This window comes from Furipterus horrens, unplaced genomic scaffold, assembly GCF_987537825.1.
Source record: "Furipterus horrens unplaced genomic scaffold, mFurHor1.1.pri manual_scaffold_4, whole genome shotgun sequence".
NCBI classification, from domain to species: Eukaryota; Metazoa; Chordata; class Mammalia; order Chiroptera; family Furipteridae; genus Furipterus; species Furipterus horrens.
Window position 1 is genome coordinate 9,495,427 of NW_028327174.1, and position 25,471 is coordinate 9,520,897.

At 47.9% G+C, this 25,471-nt stretch overlaps 1 pseudogene; it reads left to right on the forward strand.

Moving 5' to 3' along the window:
* Positions 1-24,208: 24,208 nt before the first annotated feature.
* LOC150011102 (Y-box-binding protein 1 pseudogene) lies at positions 24,209-25,233 on the forward strand (annotated as a pseudogene).
* Positions 25,234-25,471: the final 238 nt, after the last annotated feature.

Sequence of the window (25,471 nt, forward strand, 5' to 3'; positions counted from 1 at the left end):
AGGTGAAAGAGCGCCGAGCGCATCGAATGAACTGCGGCGCTTCCTAAACTCGGGGACCAGTATTTATAGAGAATTTGCGCTAATCCTCATCGCATCCTACTGATGTAGGTCTTGTCACAGTTTACAGACGAGAAGCAGGCTCCCGGAGGTTAGCTGACTTGCCTAATGATACGCAGGTAGTTGGCGTGGGAGGCAGGACACCACACCAAGTCTTCCGATTCTTAATGTATGCTCTTTCCAAAAGACCATATACTGTTTCCTTCACGATATTTTTTATAAAGTAACTTCCCTCTGCAAAATCTAGATCCATGCACATTAATAGCAATGGTGCCTATTTGGAATTGAGTATCTACGTTTGGGTGTTTGGCATATTTGGGGTGGGGTGGAAGAACGTATCATTGTAACAGTGCCCTGGAAAACAATTTGCATGACAAGTCATCTGCATTTCTCCTCTTAGGTTACTTTGTGTTTAAAAGTTAGAAACAGTCTTCAGAGAAATGAAGGGATGTCAAACACAGGAGAGAGATGGGCTTTTCTGATTTCCTCAGGAGAATTTGGACCAATGGGAAGAAACTACAGTGTGCAGATCTTGATTCAATATGAATATGAACTTATTTTTTATAGAGCAGTTCAGTTGTGTTTGGCTACTCTGTGAGGTAGTGAGCTCCCTATCACCAGAGGAATCCAAATCAGGAGTGTCCTAGTTACAGTGGAGCAGAGAGATTAGAGATATCAATTGGCTTCTAGAGTTGTGAATTCCGTGAAACTATGCAAAATTATGTGTTTATGCACATGGGTATTTTTCTAGGATTTTGATCCTATCAAAAATTAGGAACCCTTGTCCTAGTGAGCTTGCCATTCCAGAATTGGACAAGCGCCTGAAAGTGATGTAGCCATGCCTCTCATGTTACACACATACTTAGACGTTGAGACCAAGAGAAGCAAGACGATTGGTCTCAGACCACACCACCAGTTAGTGATCAGATAAGGATTAGAAAGAAGCCAGATTATTGGACTCTTGGGTCAGTGCTCTCTGAACCATATCGCAGTCTTTCTCCCCTGCGCTGAGTAGAATGATCAGATTCTCTTTAACCACTGCTCTTACAATGGTGAGATGCTGAGATGTTAAAACACCCGAGACAGAGTTGTTGAATTTCTTCCCAAAATATAAATGTAAACAATAAATAAAACCAACATCATTACCTCCTTTTCCTCAACCCCCATCCTCCTCATTAAAAAGACAGGCAATGAGTTTCACCAAAAGGTATGGAATTGCACTTCTGGGACACCTGATGCTTGGCTTCCCTGTGAGGTATTTAAAGAGTGTTAAGAATGTATTTCTCGCCCTGACTTGTGTGACATAGTTGGTTGGGCATTGTCCCACGGAGTGAAGGGTCACCAGTTAGATTCCTGATTCCCGGTCAGGGTTTGGGGTTCAGTCCCTGATGTTTCTCTTCCTGTCTCCTTCTCTTCCCCTTTCTCTAAAAATAAATGAATATAAAATTTAAAAAAAAAAGAATATTTCCTTCTTGTTCTTAAGTATTGGTCAAGATGTTTTCAGTTTTAAGTGACAGAAACCCAATTCAAAGTAGTTCCCCAGAAAAGGATTTGTATTGGCTGACTTTATTGGCATGGCTGGATCCCAGCGAGGGACTCAAATCTCTTGACATCTCTCCAGGGTGCTTTCTTCTGAGTTGGCTGTATTCTCAGGTTCCAGGTGGTGACTCTAAACACCTTTAGGCTTCACTACTAACAGTGTCCCTGGTTTGTTTTGGCAGACATCATGGTATTCCTCTTTTTGCTGAATTGGATGGTGTGTACAAACAGAAAGCAATCCATATGAGCAAAGGTGTGGGACATGTGATTGGCCAGATCAGGCCACATGCTCAGCCCCCAAATTAGGGTGGACTCAAGGGAAATCAGGGATTATTGTCAGAAGGGTGAATGGGTGCTAGGTAAGCAAAAACAAAACAAACAAAAAAACACCAAAACAAAACAAAACAACACAAACCAATAGCTGTCCACCCAATTGTATCACTAGCTTGAACCCAAAAGCCTCCTGAGCCCCATTTGTCCCATTCTTCCTTTTGTCCCACCTGAGGATGGATCTATCGTATTATTGCTCATCTTAATGTCGTGTAGACCCGAAGGCAGAACACTCTTCATCCTGCTTTTTCTGTTAACTTGCTCCTGGTCTTGTATCACTGCCTGTGCCTTCCTCCATTCATTTAACAAACATTTATTGTAAACACAACACACATTAGGCACTGTCCTAGGTGGTGGGGACAGGAGAGTGAACGAAAACAAGAGTCTTTGATACACTGGAGCTTATATTCTAGTTGGGTTGGGGGGCAGAAAACACATATATAACATGTTAGATGGTGATCAAAAGTGGAGAGAAATGCCAGGAGGGAGTGAAGGTGGGAAGGATTGTTCTTTAAAATTGTGATCAGGGAGGTTTCTCTGATGAGAAGTATGCTGGAGGCTGGCTCAGCCAGAAGTGGGTGGGTGGAGGGAGCCAGGCATCTGTAGCTCCTGAGATGGATGCAAGGCCTTCCTCTGAGCCTCAGTGGAAAAAATAGTCTCTATTGAATATCCTATCATGGTTCTTTCTGAAAATTGGAAGTGGGGAAAGGAGGATTCTCATGGTATCCTGAGATGGAGAGGGACTTGGTCATAGTGGGTTCTGTGAGTAGGATGCCTTGTCTGTGGTGAGTGAGAATGGCATCTGAGATCTGGGAAGCCTGCGTGCTCCCTGGGCTGGGGTTCTCTGTCTACCTGACCCAAGTAACACGGCCCAGTGCCTGGCAGTAGCAGGGGATGGCCCATCCAGTTGTGCTTAATTTGGACATTTTCTTCTTCAGACCATTTTTTCGTGTTCTGCCCTTTTCAGCTGTGTTTTGAACATCTTCTTTCTGCTAGACCTAGTGAGTAATATTGCAGTGATGGACTTTAGCACAATAGTTAGGGCCCTTTTGATGGGGAATGATGGGACCTAATTAAAACAAGAACAATTTTATGGTTCATGTGAAAAAACGCCAACAGCCAGACAGAAGCTAGCCCTCTAGACAACTGGATCCAAGTATGCAAATCCCTTCCTCTTAGCTCTATTCTCTTGGGCTGGCAGTACTCATGGGCCTGGAATCCTGGCCACAGGTAGCCTAGTCTTATATCCTTACAGTGTCCTGACCAGAGAGGAAAAAAAGCTGTCCCACACCAGTCTTATGGGGGAAAAAAAAAATCCCAGGGAAGAACTCTGATTGGCTGGCTCAATGTCATGTGATCAGCCAGTATTGTGATGGGCTGTTCTGGCAGAACTGTAAAGTTAGAATGGGGCAGGAGTAGTAGTTCCACAAAAGAACAGAGGACTCTATTCTGGAAAGACAAATATAAATCCTCCATAGTGAAGCAGTGACACTCTGTTCCTGATTCTGAGGAGCTTATTATCATGTGTGTGTGTTTTCTGGGAAATGTAAAACAAGTCCATAAAAACCACGAAACAAATAGAAAAGGAAGGCATTCCACAATAGATCATCTCATCTCTCACTGGGTTATTCGATAGCTTTCAGACTGATTTCTTGTCTTTCAAGACCCCCGCTCCACTTCCAAGTCTGTCTCCTCATAGCGATCAGAATAAGGCACAATTAAGACAAGGTCATATTCCAGCTGATGAAGTTTTAACAGCTCCGTGTTGCCTGCGCCATAAAGAGAAAATCTCTTACTGTGGAAAGCCAGGAATTCTCTTACTCTGCCTCCAATTCCTCTCCAGCCTTGATTCCTCATGTCCCTTGATGCAGTGACCTCCTCATCATCTCTGAAGCTTGCAGTGCCCTATCCTGCATCCATGACATTGTGCACACATTTCCTTGTCACTAGTGGTCGCCCACATCCTATCACTTTTGCCATCTCTGCTCCCAGAAAGCTTCTATTTATTCTTCAAGGTGTAGCTCAAATGCCCCCTCTCCAAGTCATCCTCTGGGGTTGCCACACACTTGGTAATGCATTTCAGTTACTGACTTCCCATTGCATTGCAGCAGCTCCTTTACATACCTCAGTTCCCCATTCCTCAAGGACAGACAGGATCTAAGTTGCCTTTGTCCCTCTAGGCACATGGTAGGTATTCAGTGACTCCTTTTGATTAGACGTTGTTGAGTGAAGACTGGGACAGATCGTTTTTCTTGGGCCTCAGGAGGCAGACATAAAAACTGCTTGGGAGAGTTATAGACGGTGTATAGGTTTTGTTTGCAGCCACTTCGCATCTTCTGTGCAGACACCACTGCTCAGATTCAGGAGCGGGCACATAACTCCAGTCGTGGGGTAATTTTTAAACTTCAGATGGAGGCAAGAGGTCCTTTGTGTCTCTCATTCAAGTCGTGTGGATATGAACCTGGGGCTGCCCACAGCCATGCCTGCCACTGTGGGAAGACACTGTGTCTGAGAACATGGGAAAGACACCCAGACGGACCCGAAGATGCTCAGTGCCTGGACCGAGCTGTCCCCTGCCCCTTCCACGCTTTATCATGTGAGCCAAGCATCTCCCCTTCCCCAGCTGGGTCATCTGGCTGGTTGCTCCCCTGCTGTTTGGAGCCCCGAGGAGCTCCCTGGTTCCCAGGATTCAGGAAAGAGGAAGCCTTTGAGCTTGCCTTGCCTGTGGGGTGCGGTGGAGTGGGACAGGATGGGAGTGCACTCCTGGTGGGAGAAACCAGGTAGAAGGAGGCTCTGGGCTGCATCACATCTTCCGAATGACAAGCAGTGGCACCTCCCGGCCTGGGGGGAGTGCTCAGTTCCTGGGAGTTTGTACTTAGTCTGGAAGGGCTCGCCCCAGCCCCTGCCTTCCTTTCGCCCACCTGCCTCTCTTCTCTTGTGCATTTATTTTAATTTTTTAGAGAGAGGGAGGAAGGGAGGGAGAAAGAAGGGGAGAAACACTGATGTGAGAGAGGAACATCGATCGATTGCCTCTCACCTGCATTCTGACCTGGGATCAGACCACAACCCAGGCCTGTGCCCTGACTGGGAATGGAACCGGCGACCTTTTGCTTTGCAGGACGATGCCGGAGCCACGGAGCCACAAGGGTCGGGGCTGCTGCTGTGCATTTAGAGGTAATAGTAATGACTATTTCTACTCCCCCCTCCGTAAGAAAATATTTTAAAATTATAATGTACATCTTTCAAAATACAAACATCTAAGTACCTACCTTCCAGACTGAACAAATGTTAACATTATTCTACTTATAATGGCTTCAGCTTTTAGATTTAGTTTTTAATTTTTTTTAAAGGAAAGATAACATATGAACACAGTTAAAGCCCCGTCCCTGTCCGCAGCACCCATAGTTCATTCTCCCCACTGTCTTCTCAGAGGAAATGAAATTGGTATATGTCCTTCCTGTCCCAGTTCTGATCATATATATTCGTGACAGGCAGTTTAGGCTAATGCTTAAGAGCATTAACTCAGGAGCCAGGTTTCCTAGATTAAAGTCTAACTCTGTTACTTTCTAGCTGTGTGACCTTGAGCAAGTTACTAGACTTCTCTGGGCCCCAGTGCCTCTCTTCTCAAAATGGAAATAGGTAAGAAAAACATTTACACAGCAGTACCTAAACCTGGAAGGCACTATAGGTGTTAGCTACTCTTATCCCTGAATAATAGAAGGTGCTTTGTTGTATTGCACTGCACTAGCACCATTAGTCAAAGCTATGTAAATGGTATAGGACCATATGTGTCCTTTGGTAACAACTGTGTTTTTCACTCAATGGTACATGTGTAGAAGTCTTTCCTTCTAGCCAATGTTGAATAATAGGAACCAGAGTTGTTCTGCTGCCTGAAACAACGAAAAAAATCTAGACAAAGTATAGAAAGAAGGCACGGGACAGTGATCTTGGAGAGAAGAGAGAACAGCAAGGTGAGTCCTTCAGACTACACTGTAGGGAAGGGTAACCCAGGTGGAGCCAGGTGGTCTCCTTGAGCTGAGAAAACAGAGTTGGGAATTTGGGGGGTGGGGTCAAGGTGGCTGGATTTTTGGGCAGAGAGAGCTCTGGACCTCATACGGAGAGCCCCCCTGGGATGTTCAGCCAAGGACTGATCAGCGCATGTGTGCAAAGAAACTAGCTAAGGCCTGAGACAGAACTGCTCAAGATTAGGGGAAATAATCTCTGCAGCTCTGCAGGGCTGGAAGTAGTTTGGATTCCCATCAGCCAGAGTGGAAAAACCTCGTCATTCATGGGATGTTTTCTAGAGCACTCAGTAGCAGGGGAACCTTAGTTTGCCCTGGAATAAAGGCTGCTCTGATCCCACCTAATACAGGCTGCTCTGATCCCACCTTAAACATAAACCTTGAAAGGATTGAACTGTTTCCAGGTAGCTGAATTGTATCCCAGGACAAAGTGCATGACTATGTCTAGGAATACGGAGTATCCAGTGCCCAACACAGCAATCCTCACAATATTTGGCATTCAATAAAAAGGACCAGGCATGCAAAAAAAGCAGGAAAATATGACCCATAAAGAAGAGGGAACCTACCAAATTGGAGAAAATATTTGCCAACCATGTTTAATAAAGGGTTATTATTCAAACTGTATAAGAACTCGTACAACTCAGTAGCAAAACCCACAAATAACCTGATTAAAAAATGGGCAAGGACCTCAAGAGGCATTTTTCCAAGAAGATACACAAATGGCCAGTGGCTACAAGAACAGTGCTCATCATCACTGCCCATCAGCGAAATGCAAAACATACGAGAATCGACCAGTGGATGCAAAGGTAAGTGGAACAACAAGTCGATGTTTCTCTCTCTCTCCTTCTCCTTCTCTAAAATCAATTAAAAAAACCAAAAAAACAGACTTCCAGCCAAGATAGAGGCCTAGACAGGCAGGCTTTGTGTCCCTCCACAACTAAGAAGGAATACAACTACCTCAAAACTAGAGACAACCAGAAGTTCCAGAAAATTAAAGTGCATGGAAGCCCAGCAAAGAAGGATATAAAGAAGAAATACTCATCCAGACAGGTAGGAGGGGCGGAGCTGGGGAGGAGAGGACAACGCTTGGTGGTGGCAGCAGCGGCAACAGCAGCGGCGGACCGGCGGAAAGTGCAGTCACACGGTTTAAAAAGTCAGGAGGGACACATGGGGAGTGTTCCCAGCTCCTCACCAGACCTTGCAACTCACTGTCCCAGCGCCGGGGAAAATCAAGCCTCATTGCTTCTGACTGTGCAGACCAGTGGGGGTTGGGGTTGAGGCAGAGACGGCCGGTCTCAGCAGAGTCCCCTTGTTTAAAGGGCCCCCACAGTCCTAGAATGTCTGTAGACCCACCCACTCTGGGAACGACGGCCAGAGCAGCAGCTAGAGGGGCGCCAGTCCTGTGCAGAATTGGGAGAGGTGCCTGGAAAAGGGGCAAGTGCTGGGCAAGCAGCATTGTTCCTTCTAAGACCCCTCCCCCACATACAGCGCCACAACGTGGTGAAGCAGGTCGCCCTGTACTGATGAATCCCTAAGGCTCCGCCCCTTACAACGTTGTAGGGGTGACAGCTCTCCCTGGGACACAGAAGCAAACAAACACAGGAGACTTCCAGCCAAGATGGAGGCCTAGACTGACAGGCTCCGTCTCCCTCCACACCTAAGAAGGAATACAAGTCCCGCAAAACCAGCAATAACCAGAAGTTCCAGAAAATAAATGGAAGTCCAACGTATGAAGTTATAAGAAGTGGTGCTCATCTGGACGGGTAGGAGGGGCGAAGCCCTGGTGGAGAGGTCAAGCTGTGCTGTCCCCAGCAGCAGCAGTGATGGCGGCAGGACAGCGGTTAGCACAGACACCTGTATTTAGGGAGAGGCCAGAAGCGCCTGGGGAGCACCCCCTGCTGCAGACAAGACCCGTCAGCTTGCGATTCCAAAGCCGGGGAAGGCAGACCCCCCCATTGCCTTGGACTGTGAGGCCCGGAGGGGCTGAGGACGGAGGAGGAGGCGCCCGGTCTCTCAGCGGAGATTGAATGGCAGGAATTCATCTTTGACCCCCACCCCGCAGAAAACGCCACAGCATGGTGAGAAGGGTCGCTTGGTCATGGAGAGTGCACAGGGCTCCCCCCTCCACCCCATAGTGTAAGAGGTGTGACAGCCCTGCCCAGGAAGCAAAGGTAAACACAAAACTGTCAGGATGGCACAGATCATGATAGAGTTCCCGGTGATGCAGCTGACCAGACAGCAAATTTCTAATCTAATGAAGCAGCAGATAGAAAATCTTTCTGAGGCACAGTTCAGAGCTTTGCTTATAAAAGCGCTTACAGACCTAACAGTAGATCTTAAACAAGATGGGGAAGGAATGAAGGCTAGTCCTGCTGAAATGAACAAAAACACATACGAAACTAGTGGTGAGGGCAAGAAAACCAAGGATCAAATCAACAAATCGAAACATAGGGAAGGAACAAACAGTCAACCAGTACAGAAAGAGGAAATGAGAAGTGAGGAAAATGAGGAGAGGCTCAAACTTATCGGACAACTATAGGCGGGCCAACATCCGAATCATAGGGCTGCCAGAAGGTGAAGGAGGAGAACTAGAAATTGAAAAATTATGTGAAAAAATAATGAAGCAGAATTTCCCTAACTTGGGGAAGGAAATAGACTTACAGGTCCAGGAAGCACACAGAGTTCCAAAACAACTGGACCCAGGGAGAACCACACCAAGACACATTATAATGAAAATGTCAAAAATTAAGAATAAAGAGAGAATCTTAAAAGCAGCAAGAGAGAAGAAGAGAATTACGTACAAAGGGGTCCCAATAAGACTGTCAGCTGATTTCTCAAAAGAAACTCTGCAGGCAAGAAGGGACTGGCAAGAAATATTCAAAGTAGTGAAAAGCAAAAACCTACAACCACGATTACTCTCTCCAGCGAAGCTGTCATTCAGAATAGAAGGGCAGAGAAAGTGCTTCCAGGACAAAGTAAAACTGAAGGAGTTCATCAGATCCGAACCACTGTTATATGAGATATTAAAGGGACTTATTTAAAAGAAAGGATCAAAACTATGAACATTAAAATGAAAGCTGTATCACAACAACCAACAACAGAAGCTAGGGAACTGAAACAAAGGCAAACTAAGCAGGCAACGAGAGTGGGAAAAGAATTATAGGTATGGGGAACATTTTGGGGGGAGGTCAGCAGGGAGGGGGAAAAGGGAGGGAGATGGTGCCGGAATCAAGAAGCATAGTAGGAGGGAGTGGAGTAGACAGGAAGATGTTGAGAAGAACTATATGCACAACCAACGGTCAGGGACTGGGGGGAGGGTCAGACAACTGGAGGGAGGGGGGCCACTGGGTGGAGGGGAGCAGAGGGAAAAGAAATTGGGACAAGTGTAACAGCATAATCAATAAAGCATATTTAAAAACAAAAACAAAAACAAAACAAAAAACACCACGGTGAGATATCACCTCAGAATAGCTATCATCAAAAAGTCAGAAGATAACAAATGTTGGCAAGGGTGGGGAGAAAAGGGAACCCTTGGGCACTGCTGGAGAAAATGTAAATTGGTCCAGCCGCTATGGAGACGAGTATGGAAGTTCCTCAAGGAATTAAAAATAAAACTACCATATGACTCAGCAATTCCACTTCTAGGTATATATCTGAAGAAAGCAAAATCAGTGTCTTGATGAGCTATCTGCCTCTCCATATTCATGCAGCATAATTCACAATAGTCAAGAGACGGAAGCAACCGAAGTGTCTGTTGACAGATGAATGGATAAAGAAAAAATTATGTATATATTACAATGAAATGTCATTCAACTATATAAAAGAAGGGAATGAACCCAGGGGACACTATGCTAAGTGAAATAAACCAGACACAGACAGCAAATATCACACATTCATATGTGGAATCTGAAAAACCCACAAAAACAAAAAAATAAAACCATCAAACTTAGAGTAACAGGGAGTAGAATGGGTGGTTACCAGAGGCTGGGGAGTGAGGGAAAGGGAACATATTGATCAAAGGGTAACTATGGGAGGTGATAGATATGTAAATTAGTTTGATCATTTCACTCTGTGTGTGTATACACATTATATCAAAACATCATGTTGAACACCTTAAATATATACAATTTTTAATTTCTCAAATACAAAGCTAAACCAAGAATCATAAGCCTACAGATGTGTATAGAGTTGTTCTTATATTCTCTTATTATTCATTTGGCATCTGGAGGGTGAAATCCAAAGTCTAGAGTTAATAGTAATTTACTAATGTTGGTTCATTAGATTTGACAAAAACAAAAAAACAAACAACAATAATGTGAGATAATAAACATTAGAGGAAACTAAAACTGTGTGAAGAACATATGAGAACTTTCTCTACTATCCTTGCAAGTCTAAAATTATTCCAAATTAAAGGTTTATTTTAAAAAGGGCATACTTGGAGAAGATCAATAAAACTGATAAATCTCTAGATGATCAGGGGGAAAAAGGCATGAAACACCAACATCAGAAACAAGCTGTGAAACAAACACACACACACACACACACACACACACACTTACATCTTTGCTAGCTACCTGTGTTGACACACATACCTCCAGGTAATTTATTTTCACAGTCGCATAGTATTCTACTGTGGCAATGCCCCCATTTTTACTTATTCATTTTTCATCACTGTAGGCATTTAAATGGTCTCTTTTTGGAAAATAGTATAAACAGCAGCACATAGTCTTGTTGAAGTCCCCTGTGCAACTGTGTGAGAATTTCGTGGAGAAGACCCCTAGAAGTGGCGATGCTGTGTCCTAGGGCACAGCTTTACCTTGACCAGATGTTGCCAAGTTGCTTTTCAAAGTGGGTGAACGGACTTCTGCATTTTTTTTTATTTTTTTATTTTTTATTTTTGTATCCTTGGCTTCCTGAGTTCTGTTCTGTGCCTGATTTGGGGAGTTCCAGCTCTCTTCCTCCTCTTCATACTTCCTGTCTATGAGATGACTGAGGTTGATTCTGGAGAATGGAAACAATGCTACCCCCTTCCACGGAGGCCTCCAGAAATTTCCAGAGATTTCACTCTTCCACATGTTCTCAAAGCTGCAGTCTCCCAGTAAAGTCCAGTGTAAGAGACGTCCATCTGTATGGTGAATGTCTTGGGCAATTTTCCATGCTAACCAGCAAACTGAAGAACATGTTCACGGACATCAGTTCATTGGCTTGGTAGTTTGAGATGAGATGTGTGTTATACTCTCCTCTTGGTACTTAGTTGGTCTCGTCCTATTGATTTCTCAGATGAGGAGAGTTACATTCAGAAAGATTAAGTGTTATATCCAAGGTCATTCTTACCGAAGATGCATAACCTGAGTCTAACTATGAGGAAACCTCTGACAAACCTGAAATGAAGGACATTTGATGATAGGACTGGCCTGTGCTCTTAAAAAATGTTAACGCCAGTGGGTATATGGGAAATCTCTATACCCTGCTCAATTTTGTTGTCAGTCAAAAACTGTGCTTTAAAAAGCCTTTAAGAATGTCATGAAACCCTGGCTGACGTGGCTCAGTGGATTGAGCGTCAGCCTGCGAACCAAGTGTCGCTGGTTCGATTCCCAGTCAGGGCACATAACTAGGTTGCACATCAGGTCCCCAGTTGGGGGTGTGAGTGAGAGGCAACCACACAGTGATGTTTCTCTCCCTCTCTTTCTCCTTTCCTTCTCTCTAAAAGTAAATTAATTAATTAAAAAAAAAGAATTTCATGACATGCACATGGACATTGTGAGTGTACATGCATGCACACACACACAGGCTGGAGAATGGCTGGCAGATTAACGGAGCCCCAAAAGGCAATAAATGAATGCAATGCATGGCCCTGGATTCTCTTTTGTACAGGTGACATCACTGGGACACTTGGTGGAATCTGAGGTCCACGCAATAGACTGTAGTGCTGTATCTGGAATAATTGCCTGCTTTGGTCATCGGACTGTGGTTATGGCAGAGAATGTCCTGCACTGAAGGTTTGGGGGCATCACACCTGCAGCTTACCCCAGGTGGTTCAGAATTCATCGCATGTCTGCTCACCTCTGTGGAGAGAGGACAGAGGGAAGGCAAAGCACAGTAGGCACATGTGCACCTGTAGGGAATTGGGGCAAAGGGTACCTGAGGAGTCTTTGCGCTATTCTTGGAGCCTTTTTCTATATCTGAAATTATGTCACAATAGAGTCCGAAGGAAAAAAAAGGAAAAGAAAATGCTCATTTAGCTCCATTCATCTTGCATCTGTGTAGGTACCCTCTCCAGTCATTCATTCACCCTGACTTATAACTTTTTATTTATTGATTTGAGGAGAGAGAGAGGGAGGGAGGGAGACAGAGAGAGAGAGAGAGAGAGAGAGAGAGAGAGAGAGAGAGAGAGAAGCATCACTTTGTTGTTCCACTTATATGCATTCATTGGCTGATTCTTGTATGTGCCCTGACTGGGAACTGAACCCACAACCTTGGTGTATCATGCTCTGACCAACTGAGCTACCTAGTCAGGGCCACCCTGACTTTACAAAAAGCCTGCGATGGCCCATGAGACAAAGAAATGCTGGGGGCACTCCGGAGGCAAGTTAAGTCCCTCCTCACTCTTTTGAGGTCTGCAGAGCAGTGCATAAAGTGCGCACACACACACACACACACACACACACACACACATGCATACACCCTCTCTACCCAGCCTAGTGTCACTGGGGCTTTGCAGAGCAAAGGTGATTTCTTCAGAAGAGTTGATTCAGACACGGAAAAATATGTCAACGTCAATAAATTTTCCTTGAAAAATAGCTTACATATCAAAATGCCCTTGTGTAAAGCACTTCCTTGTGAGTCATCGTATGCAATCCTTAGAACCACCTTCTGAAGTAGGCACTTATTAAGATACATCTTATTTACAGTAAAGGAAATTGAAGCTCAGAAGGGTAGTTTCTTGCCTCAAATCAACTACAAATAACTGTACATCTAGATGCTGATCTCTGAGCCTCTAATCACGATTACACAACTCTGGGGTTGGGGGGCGGGGCTAAAGGCTGATGAGAAATTTCCTGAAAGCTGATGGGCAAATGGACCTGCCTGGCTGTAGGATGAGCAGGTGGGTGTGTCCGAGAGTTCTGGGCTCTTTGAGGCTTTCCTCCATGTGTCCACTAGAGGGTGCTGCTGGCCCAGTTTAGAAGTACTTTCCCCTCAAAAGTGTGGCCAGAGAAGGATTTGCTCTAAAAGCCGAAAAACAGTTTAATTTAAGCTTCATGGTCACCTGCATGGAAACCTTCTAAAATACACGTATATATATTAAAAATTTATAAAAAATATAAATTTATATAAATATATTTTACCAAATTCTGCATTAGATTTTCATAACAGAGCCTTCTGAATAAGCTTCAGCCCTGTTCATCCCACCCCCCGCTCCCCCAATCTGTATTCACCCCAGCTCATGCAAATACTTTAATAACTCAGTGTTCAGAGCCTGGGACACTGACTCTTGTGCATTAGAGAGAGTACGTTTTCATGGGACATGGCTGTCCCCTCGTTTGGGCTATGGGCTATAGACTCTGCCCTATTTGACCTTGACTACTGGTTTGTAGACCACTGTGAGCTGTCTGTAAACAGTTGCTGAGTGAAGGAGTGAGGGGCAAGCCCCCCGGCAGTGCCACTGCGTTTATCTTTCCTCTTTCTTCTCTTTGGGCCTCCGTTTCTCAAGTTCAATGTTCTCGAATTCATCTCTAAGGCTGCTTCTAAGCCAGGTATTTACTCCACCTCCTCTCCCTGACCTCTGTCCCTTCTTCTTCTCCTCTGCCACCTTTCATCTGAGTTCCTCTTATTTTTCTATTTTTGATGCCCATGGTCCTTGGTTTGGAGGTTTATGCACAGTCGTGGGATAACAGGAGAAAGAACTCCATTCACTAGCACACACATGGCACTTGTGTATTAGTCTACTTGGGCTGCTATAGCAAAATACTATAGCCTGGGCGACTTAAAGAACAGATATTTATTTCTCACTGTTCTTGAGGCTGGAAGTCCAAGGTCAAGGTGCTGGTCGAATCGGTTGCTGGTGGGCACTTTCTCCCTGGCCGCCTTCTCTCTGTGTCCTCCCAGAGCAGGGAGCGAGCTCTGGTGTCCCTTCTTCTTCGTGTAAGGTCATTAGTCCAGTCATGACCCCCATGACTTCATCTAAACTTCATTATCTCCCAAATGCCCCATCTCCAAATACCATCACATTGGGGCTCAACATATAAATGGGGGGCACAATGCAGTCCCTAGCAACTTATAAAAGTAGTGATTACTTACCTCTCCACTAAAACCTGCTCCTCTTCCTCTATTCCTTATCTGGAGAAAGACATTCTTTCATCCCCGATTCCCTCTTCCTCTTATGTCCAATCAGACATCATGTCTTACCAATTATATTTCCTGTGTGTCACCCCCATTCTCCCCTCTGTACCTCCCACAACTTCTCTAGGGCAAACCCTATCATTCATGTCAGCCAGGATTGAGAACCAGAAAACTCTGCTGCAATGGCTTAGAAAGGCTAACGGTGTATTTCCCGTGTGCAGAGGGTAGTCCGGAGCAGGTAGGGCAGGCCCGGCACAGAGGCCTGAGGATGTCATCGGGGACCCTGACCCTGCTGCTTCTCCAAGCATCACTTCCACATTCCAGGCCATAACTCCTTCTGAGAGCCTTTGTCTTGCTATTGGGGAAGGGAACCCCTCTCTAGGGCCGTCCAGCTGCATCTCATTGGCTAGAACAGTGTCCTATGACCCTCCCTGGCTTCAGGGGATCTGGGTAGGTGAGTGTTTCACTTTCCAGACCCTGTAGTACGAAGAGGCAAGGGGAAAGAGGGTGCACATGGCTTTGGGTGGCCAATCCTGGCTCTGCTACATCATATCTTACCACAGTAAGCAAATGGGGGAAGGGAGAGAGAGAGAAGGGCAAGAAGCCAAGCGAATGTGCGACTTCAGGTGAAGCCCCAGCATCAGTCTGATTTCGTGGAAAGCTCTGGAGTTTATATTAGACGTCAGAGCTCATCCTCACTCATCTCCACTCTGACCAAACTCAACAGTCTTTGGCTAAGAGCTGCCCTCTGGGGCCTGCAAAGCTGCAAAGCCACTCCAGGTGCCCAGGTCCTGGCTGCCAAGGGGAGTTTGCAGGTGCAACCTTTAGAAGCAAAGCACCTGGAAACTGGGAGACAGGCACAAAGGACAGGTAAGAGGCACGTGAGGGAGGAAGGGTGGCGCACCCACAGCGTCTGCAGCACGCTTCTTACTGGGCTGGTTTTACTTTACTCTCCAAGCTGGTTTTCTTAGCGATCAGCCCCCCTACTTACCCTCACAGCTCTAATCCTGCCAGTGTTCCAGCTCTGCAACTCCCCTCCGAGAGGCTGAACCCAGCGGGCAGCGTGTGTCTCTCTGCCTGAGGCCACCACCGTCACCCTCCCCCCTTTTCCCACCATCCATCACAACTCACCACGGTTCACATAAACTTGGACATGCACTCTGTGTATTTCCACAATGTTGTCAGCTGCCCATACAGCATCGAGAATATATTTCCCTATTTTAGAGTGCTGGTAACTCAATTTATCGCAATTTATTCCACAAAAGTAGACAGTAACTCAACTGGTGAGGGGAAAAATACATCCTACCAGCCACCACCGACTCTCTGCGCTGGAAATCAGAATGGTAATGCATGGAATAGATTAATGCGAATAATAGGCTTGGTTGGCCAACGTGTGAGCTGAATTAAATGCCTTTTTAGTAAATCTCAGCATGAGTTATCTATTCACTCAGATTGCATGTACGGAGACGGAGGGAGGCTGTGTGGACAGACGGCCCACGCTGTACTGTGCGTTATCCCACTCTGAGGTTCTTTGTTAATAACCACAGTCCCTGGGACTGCAGATTTGCTGATTGCTGTGACAGGTGGCTACCAGTGTGAGGTTGAGGCATGCATGCATTCATTCATTCATTCGTTCATTCACTCATTTCCCAAGCCACCGCAAGGCCCAAGGGAAGATGCACCAGGCATTGAGCTTGACATTGGAACTAAAGAGATGCAGAGATGGAACAGATCAGAGAAGCTCCCCACCTTGCAGAGCTCAGAGTCTGGTGGGGGAAGACCAAGCAACAAGCAGGTCAGGTGACAAAGGGTTGACATGCTCTGAGAGTGGCAAGGTCGCAGGCTCAGGCGTCAGACTGCCAGGGTTGACATCTGGGCCGTGCCACCTATTGGACAAGACTCGTAACCTAAATTTCCTTATCTGTAAAATGGGGATAGTAGTGCCTACGGGGTGGGGTGGGGATTAAATGACAAGCACATGGCAGAATGCTGGATGCTCACTGTTGCTCTCATGATTACTGATGGCTGGACAGAGCCAACGGGAGGAGGCTCAGGGTGTTTTAATGGAAGGGTGATGCTTGTTTGGAGATCAGAGTGGCGCAGAAAAGGGACCTCAGTGCAGAGAAAGCGAGGTGCGCAAAGGTCCCAGTTCACACACCCCCACCCAGTTTTCTGGGGCGTAATTAAGTTTACTTACGTTATTCACTGTTCTTTGACAGTGGGTCTCTAGTATCTTCTCCAGCCTCTCCAGGAGGTTCCTAGAAGCCACTAGTCCTACACGAAATTCACTGGGAAAGGATCATCAGGATAAAAAAAGTCTTGTATTTGAAAGTCGCCTGGCCTTGGAATCTAGATGGAGAGGACTCTGTCTGCAGTATTCCTGGAATCGCCCAGAGTTGTCCTTGGCTTTCCCAGCTTGTCGTCCCCCGGGGGTAATTACCTTTCTATAGAGTGCCCTGTGGTAACTTAGCACCTGCATCGACAGGTGCTCCGTATATTGTTGTTAACGTTTGGATGAGAGGGGCGCTCCTGATTCTGGGAGGCAGCCTGCTCCACCACGGGTCAGCTCTAACTTTTAAAGGGCGTTCTTCTTGGTATGGAGCCCACATCTGCTTTCCCATCACATAGCCCTGCTGTGTTGCCTAAGAGATGGTCTCAGACCAGCTCTGAAGCTCCTCTTTAGGAATTGTTTTTAGTTCTTATTTCTGAGCTGCACACGGCAATTGCACTTGGTGGCATGTCTTAATTTCACTGGCCTGGAGTCCCTTCTGTACTTGAATTTGCAATCATCCCATATTTAGACCAGGGAAGACTCAGATGGTGGGGGAGGGCAGGGCTGGGTTGCAGAGATTACTGAGTAAGCTGAAGCTCTTCCAAGACTCACCTCCAGCCAATCGATAGATTGAAATTGGGTGTGTGGTTATTGTTGCAAGGCACTAGATTTTTTCTATTCATTTATATATTCACTCAATCATTTCTTTATTCCACAGATGTTTATTTAGCACTTACCATGGGCCAAGCCCTGTGTTAACTACTGTGGAGACTGAAATGAATGTGAAGCCTTTTTTTTTTTTTTTTTCTCTCTTTCTCTCGAGGAGCTCTTAGCCGGGTGGGGGATTCAGACCTGTTTCTAATAGACTTTCAGGGGTCTGGGGGGTCCCACTTTGGGTGTCAAGTGCTTAGATCCACGCCACCGAGGCCCAGTCCTCACTCTGTGTCTGAGTGGGGCTGAGCCCGCAGCAGGGGCAGAGTTGCTCTTGGCCTTGGTTGTGGGGAGAGGAGGGCTGTGGGCCTCGGGGTGCAGGCGGGAGCTGTTGGTGGGACTACAGGGTAGTCCACACGGGCTCTGGAATTCCTGTCCGGGAAATCACCTTCCGTCCGGTTCCACCGTCTCTCCAAGGGGAACAGTGGCCTGAGGAGGAAATTCAGAGGAGAGATCTTTGGGGAAGCTTTCGGAAGTAGCATTTGCCTTGGGGATAGTGTGATGTGACAAAACACGGGTGGGTTTTGAAGTCATTCATCCGGCCCCCCACTCCCTCACCCACGCCTGCACGCCACCCAGCGGACATTCATTTATGCCATGCTTCAGCACAGAGAAAACCAGAAGGGAATGGCCCTTTAGGCCCCAAAGTGCCCCCTGGCTGTGGAGCAGGTTAGGGATGTTTCCTCCTTCACCGTGCCCTTCCTTGCCAGGGGCTCCTATAGGCAGCTCTGGTGTGAGAAGCTCTTCGATCTGGGGACCGGGACAGGAAGTGTGTTAGCACCTGTCACGGTGTCTCCCCCGCCCTCCCAGGCTGCCGAGGGGCTTCGGGCCCTTGTGCGGGGCTGAGAGAGTGGTCCACGCAGGAACGGTCCCTCACGTGGGCTGGCTTGGTTTGTGTTGGGAAGAGAAGGAAGAGATGGCACTTCAGGTGACAGGAACACGTCTGAAAGCGGACAGAAGATGGGAGAAAGACAAGAGTGGGAATGGACTGCGGTCGGGGAAGAGTTTGGGGAGGGTTGGAGAAAGGGAAAGAGGATTTTGGGGGGCCGGGTCATGGGAGAGGTTGAGAGGTTGCGGAAAGAGGATTGTGAGGTGTTTCTTGTGCATTACAAAGAGAATGTCCTTCGCTAGAAGTTTTGTGAGAGACTTCAAGTTCGAATTGATGTTGCTTCTCAAAAGAAAACCCGCAGTGTAAAGCCTGGCGTTTAGGACACAATACTTCAAAGGCAATGCTGTGTGTAGGCAGGACCCGAAGACAGCTCGGTTTTATAGGGGTTACATGGGATATCAATGATGAGGTGGCGGGGGCACGGAGAGAGAGAGAGAGAGAGAGAGAGAGAGAGAGAGAGAGAGAGAGAGAGAGAGAAGAGATTGGCTTCAGGTTCTCCCCAGGAAAGGAGCTTTCTCCATAAAGCAACCCTTGCTCAAAGGACACCGTGCCACCGCAGAAAATGCCTTGAATACGTGGTGACCAATTCTGGTTTTGTCACTAGCGAGTGACGTTTCAGTTTCCTGCTCTATGAACAGGTGACGCTGCCGGCCGTGCCTTGGTCCTGAGGGCTTTGGGAGGGACACCGCAGGAGAACATGGGGGAGCAGGCAAGTGTGCCCGCGAGCAAAGCAGACGAAGGGGGAGACGCCGTTGAAAATTAGAGCAGGCCTGCACAGCCTCCCTCCCTCATAGTCATTTCCTTCCCGCCTCCTTTCTGCATCCAGGCTTCGCTTAGGTAAGGGGTGCCCAGGTGATGTATGGGTCTCTCCTGAGCGGGATGGGGGGGCAGTGAGTGCTGCCTGGTGCAGGCTGAACACGGTCCCCCTCTCCAGGCCAATGGTGGGTTGAGGCACAGAAGGCCAGGCTGCTCAGTGAGGCTGCTGGGGGCTTCTCTGGAACATTCCCTCGTGCTCTAGGAGGGGCAGAGGGCAGAGACGCATTGCTCCCTGTCTTTGGACATTGTCCCAGGAACATGCAATGCTTTGGTGCACGAATAACACCTCCATCATGAGATTGTTAGGATTGGATAAGATAACACAGGTGAAGCTCTTAGCATGACATCTGGGGACGAGTGAGGTTTCATTCAGCGTTTGACATTATTATTGTTATTGCAGGTGATATGGCTTTTGATTGCAAGGCTCTATACTGGACATACTCAATATCTGAGGAGTGAGCCGTATGGCCAATGAAAGGGAACCCAGGAGTCCGGACCCCCAGTGCCTCTAACTTCCCTGTGGCCTGAGGTTTTTCCCTCTCGTCCTGGGCTCTGGGGCCTCCAGTGCTCAGGGAGGACAATTGGAGGGGAGCAAGGAGCTGGGGATTACAGCCTAGTGCCTCTTTCTGTGTCAGCACTGGGCATTCCTGTAGAAGTCATAAACAGTCAGTGTCTGAGCTAGAGAGCCTTGGGCTCAGTGCTCCCCACTTTACAGGTGCAGTGATTGAGGCCACAGACCCCGATGATAGAAGAACCCGAGTGTCAGAGTAGACAGCGCTCTTCTCGCTGCCCTGTGCTGTTAGCTGGTTAACCCAACACCCCCCCCCCCCAAACATTTCCTCCCTTGGTGATTAATCTAGAGTATAGCTAGGTGTGTTAATGTGATCCCATTTTAGCCAATGATACGTAAGTGGGCATCTGCTGTGTGTGGGGGCAGGGCTCCTGGTAACAGGGAGAGCTAGAGCTGGCTTTACGTCCCCCTGCCTGTCATCCTACCTGAAATGTGGGCACAATGCCTGGAGCTGCAGCAGCCACTTTATAACCACGAGGGAGGGGACTAGAGAATTTCCCGGTTACAACCCCCTGACATCACTGAGATACTGAATTGATTCTGGCAGCTCCTTGTTTGTTTGTGTTAGTCTGATGTTCTGTTACCGGCAGCAGAGAACGCCCTTGACCGATAGAGCCCTTCTGCCTCCCCCTTGGTGAGCTCCATCTTATAGGTGAAGGCACTGAGACCTTCAGACAGGAGGGGTGGGCCTGGGCGGGAGGGTGAGGGCCAAGGGGATGCGGGCTGCTCGCACAGAGCACTCACGCTTTGATCAGGAAATTCTTAGAAGCTGCTTTCAGTTCTCACTAGCCTCGGGGGCCTCGTTCCGGGCTACGACTTAGGGCCAAAAGCTCAGTTATGAGTTAATAATAGAGGCCGCTGCGAGATAATGTTTGCAGGTGCTTCTTGCTGAGCACTGGCCTATTAATGCAGAGTATTATTATTATCAACCCCCCTGGCCCCCTAAGCCTATGAGAGCGAACTGTTTCACTCATCCGAGACACAGCCAGAGAAATGTAATTTTGATCTAACTCGTGGTTCCTCCAAAATGTGCCTGCACACTGCTCAGGGGTGGGAGGGAGAGAGCGAAGCATGAACACCTCTCATGGGTGGGAGACGAGAAACGGCTGCGTGAAGGAGCATCGGACTCCACCGGAAGGTCCGTTTTCCACGTGATGCTTTGTCGATTACTGCAAATCTAGTCTCGACTATAATGAACAACCCCCCTCTGCCTCCCTCTCTGCACTCCCACCTCTCCCCTCATCAGTCTTCAGAGGAAAAGAGCTTAGGGAAGGTTGCCCTTTAATTGATTCATCCGGAGTTGCAGGAAGCTGAGATTATGACTTAAATGACTTCTTAGCGTAAATGAGGGTAAACCCATGCTGACCACGGAGAGGAGACAGGGTAAGTGTGGCTTCTGCGGGCCAGAGTGGCTCCTCTCTTCCTAAATGCAATGCCTTCGTAATTAATTGATTAATTAAGTAATTATGTGCGGGCGCTTACTCTATTTTGTGCATCTGGTCTGCTCGCTGGGAGCAGAGACGCTGCCTTACTTGTCTCCACAAGGCAGAGGCTGTTTAGTGAGCAACTAAGCGATGGAGCTGGTGCCAGACAGCCTGGGTTCCGATCCTGGTTCTGCCACTCAGCCACGTGACCCTGGACAAGTTAATTTACCTCCCTGTGCCTCTGTTTTCTTCGCTGTAAGTTGGGGATAATAATACTTACCTCCTGGGGTTGTTGTGAAGCTTGTGTGGAATAATGTGTGTGAAGCTCTTAGCTCTCGCTCTGAACGTTACCCATGTCCCTCACTGCGCCTGGCGCAGAGCTGGGTGTGGTTAGTACTCAGGAAGAATGGCTGTGGTAGAAGTGGTGGTAGAAAGAGCAGTGAATAATTACTGAGCCCTTACCCTTTAACAAGGTGCTTTGTTAAGCTCAGCACATCCATGATCTCATCTAATTCCTAACCAACACTGTTCACTCACTCACCATGGGTACTGGATGGGGCAGGCACAGTGCCTTCGGTGGAGACCCCGGGAAACAAGGTCTCTGCTCCCAGGGAGTTACAGTAGTTTCCATTCTCATGAGGAGACAGACAGTGAGCTCACAAAAATGTCACCTACAGCGAAAGGTTGTAGAGTGAGAGGACAGATGCTCAGGAAGAGAAGCTGGGGAGTAGCGCATCACGGGAGGAACTGTTTTAGAGGGGTGCTCTGGGGAGGCCTCTCCAAGGAGGTCGCCCTCGTGGAGACCCTAGTGATGGGCGGGAGTGTGCCACGCTTCTCACCGGAGTGGAGGTTTTAGGCAGACATCTTGCTCTCACGGGCTTTCTGCTTTGGTGGGAGAGTCAGATGTGACGTCTGGGCCTATGAGTAAGGGTGACAGGAGTTGTCACAGGCAAAGTGCTGAGCACTCTAAGGACACAGAGCAGGGGGACCAAACTCACCTAGTGTCTTTCCTCTGCAAGTGACAGAAACCCCCTCAACTGGATTAATGAACAGGGAGACTTATTGGCTCAGGTAAGTTGGGGTAAGTGGGCTTCAGGCATGGCTGAATCCTGGTGGTCTAATGGTGGCTTTTGGATGATGTCTCTGCTTCATCTCTTAGCTCAGCTTGTCTCTGTGCAGGCTTTGTGCTCAACAGACTCTCCAAGTGGCACCCCAAGTCCCCACACTGATTGCCATGGTGAGGATGGTCAGAGTTCTCTGATTGGCCAGGGTGAGTCATGTGCCTATTCACCCCCTAAGAACCGACAGTACCCAAAGGAAGCTCGCACTGTTGTTACTGAAGGGCTGCCAGGCAGATGGAACAACAACAGGTGTCCCTGCAGGGACCAGACCTAGCCAGGGGGCCCAGGCCAGGGCTCCTGATAAAAGTGACATTCAAGCATATCCTCTAGCTGAAGAGGGAGGAGAGGCAACAGAGGGAAGAGAATTACAGACTCTCAGGGGTGAAAAGGGCCTTAACATTAGGGGTCCCTATAAAATATAAATTATTGGTGCAAAAGTAATGTCTGACTTTTTTTAAATGAAAGTTTTAGATAGTATTTATTAAGTTTGTGCCTCTTATAATTTTTTGATGTCACAGTGACTAATTTATACCTTATTTTTTCAGATTATCGAAGTATTGTTCATAATTATCCACAATATTTGCACCCATGTTCATCCTGTCTAAAGACCATGTTAGAAATGTTTTACTCTATGAGTTCCATAAAGGTGCCAGTGCAAGGACAGCGGCAAAGTCTACTCAGAGCGCTTGTGGGGACGACGCAGGGACTGAAAGAAGTTGCAGGAGGCGGTTTTCCCGTCTTCAAAGTGGGGATTTCAGTTTGAAAAATGAGCCAAAAGAGGGTCATCCAAAAAAACTTGCTTCCGAAGTGCTGGAAGCTGTTGTCATAGAAAACCCCACCATCACCTCTAGGGAACTCACAGAACAATGTAACGTAGCCCATACAACTGTGCTATGCCAACTGAAAAGGATCGGAAAGGTCTCAGTAGTTGGAAAATGGGTCGCACACGAACTGTCTCCAGAGAATCTGCAACAGCGTGTTGCTTGCTGTGAATCATTGCTTTTGCGACACCTTCAGGCACCGTTTTTAGGTCGGCTTGTTACAGGTGCTGAGAAGTGGATCCTTTACCACAGTGTTAAATGCCGCCGATCATGGATCAGTCGAGGAGGAAGAAGAGTTCAGCACCCAAGAGGGGGACTTCATCCAAAGAAGATCATGTTGAGTGTGTGGTGGGATATGGAAGGGATTGTCCATTACGAACTGTTAGACAACAATCAAACAATCACTGCTAACCTTTCCTGTGAACAACTTCGTCGTTTGAAAGCAGCTTTGAACCAGAAGTGAACCTCCTTAGTCAACAGAAAGGCTGTCATCTTCCATCACGATAATGCTCGTCCTCACGCAGCTCGACTCACCAAAAGTTTCTCAAAAGAACTTGGTTGGGAAATATTGCTTCATCCTCCGTATTCTCCTGACCTTGCTCCTTCTGATTGTCACTTGTTTTGGGGACGACAGAACCATTTTGATGGTCTTAGGTTGACATCAAGAGAAGAGGTTGAAAATGAGTTGCATTCATATTTTGCTTCAAAACCTGAAGAATTTTATAAGTGTGGCATTTATAAGCTAGTGGACAGATGGAATGAGGTTCTAGAAAGCAAAGGAGGTTATGTTAACATATAAATATTTTCATAATCATGGGCTTTTTCATTTTTAAAATAGACCTCGAAATCGGGCGTTATTTTTGCACCAACCTTATATCATCCACTCTGCAACACTTCAAGGAGGGAAAAGAGCACTATTAACTGTCACTGGGGACAATGATCTTAACAGGGACCTCTGTGAGCAAATTGAACATAGCGCCATCCTACAAAAAGATACATCACATAATACAATGCAATGTGACGTGATGTATTGTTAGGTAATACAATGTAACACACGATAATGTAACTTACCATATAATAGCAGGAGTTCATTTAGTCCTCGCAGCAGCCTGAAGGACGAGCCCGTGACTGAACCTGCCGTGGGACCGCACAGACAATGCCGCCTCCCAGGCTTGCCATCAGAAGACGCGCAGCTGCATCCCACCTTTGCACGCGCACTATGCACTGGGCACAGACTCACCTCTCCAAGCCTCAGTCCTCTCACCTGTAAAATGGATTCACAGACACAGAGCTCGATGGGTAGCGGGAGCAGAGAGCGGACCCCAGAGAGCCCTGTTGCCGTCACCACCCGGGAGGAGCCGCCTCTGTGGCAGTCGGCCCCAGTCACCGTGACCGCAGCCCTGCGCAGCGCGGGGACACCCAGCAGCAGCCTGCCCCGCCCCCACGGTCAGCACCGCAGACACCAAGCCCCGCACCACGGGCAGCGGGGCGCAGGGAGCAGCAGCGCGCAGGGCGGCCTCACATCGGGGGCGCCTGTCGGTGGGGACAGGAAGGTCATCGCAGGGGAGGTTTTGGGAACAATAAAATGGCTCAGTCTCCTCCGCAGGAATGACACCAGGGAAGGCGTACGCGTCCGCCAGGCCGCCATAACGAAGGGAAGAGCGCCCCCAGGAAGCACCTTCGCGGTACAGGAGCCGGGCGGACTGCGGGACCGGACGGTGCTGAAGGAGAAAGGGGGTGCGCGGCGCCCCGGGCCCTGGTGGGGCTGCAGGGCTGGGCGGTCCCTGTGCAGCAGACCGCGAGCATTGTAGGCGCTCCGTCCGCGTCGCGCGGAGCTCCACGCAGTCACCAGCGGAAGCACCAGGAGAGTGAGCGCGGGGAGAAGAGCGAGGGCGGGGAGGCTGCCCCCGAAGGCCAGGTCCTACCGCAGGCAGCGGTTCCCACCTGACTACCTGCGGAGACCCACGGGTGTCGTTGACCCCTGGAGTCCAGCCCTCCTGGGCAGGGAGGCGACTGAGGCGCAGGAGAACGAGGTACACCAGTGAGACACAGCATGGATCGGGGCCACAGACCACGACTGCGCAGGGTCCCTCCTCGCCGAGGGCAGCCTAGAGAGGACGGCAATGAAGAAGATGAGGAACACCAAGGAGATGAGACCGAAGGTCAGCAGCCACCTCAACGTCGGTAGCGGCGCAACTTCAGTTACCTAGGCAGACGCCCAGAAACCCCTAAACCGCAAGACGGCAAAGAGACCAAAGCAGCGGATCCACCCGCTGAGAGTTCATCCGCTCCCGGGGCAGAGCAGGGCGGGGCTGAGTAAATGCTCATCTACCGTCTCCATCCTCATCCGAATCAGGCATCCAGCAAGAAGAAACGGATATGCAATTCCACTAATGAGGAATGGACAAAAGATTGGCGTTGAAGACCTGAAGTGCTTGCTTTTTGCCCGTTGACCAGACGACTAGAACTATCTGCGTTATCTATGCAGCACTGGGTTTTTATTCTTTTTATCTGAAGAATTCTCTTTTTTGGTAATGACAAAGGTTTTTTTTTTAGCC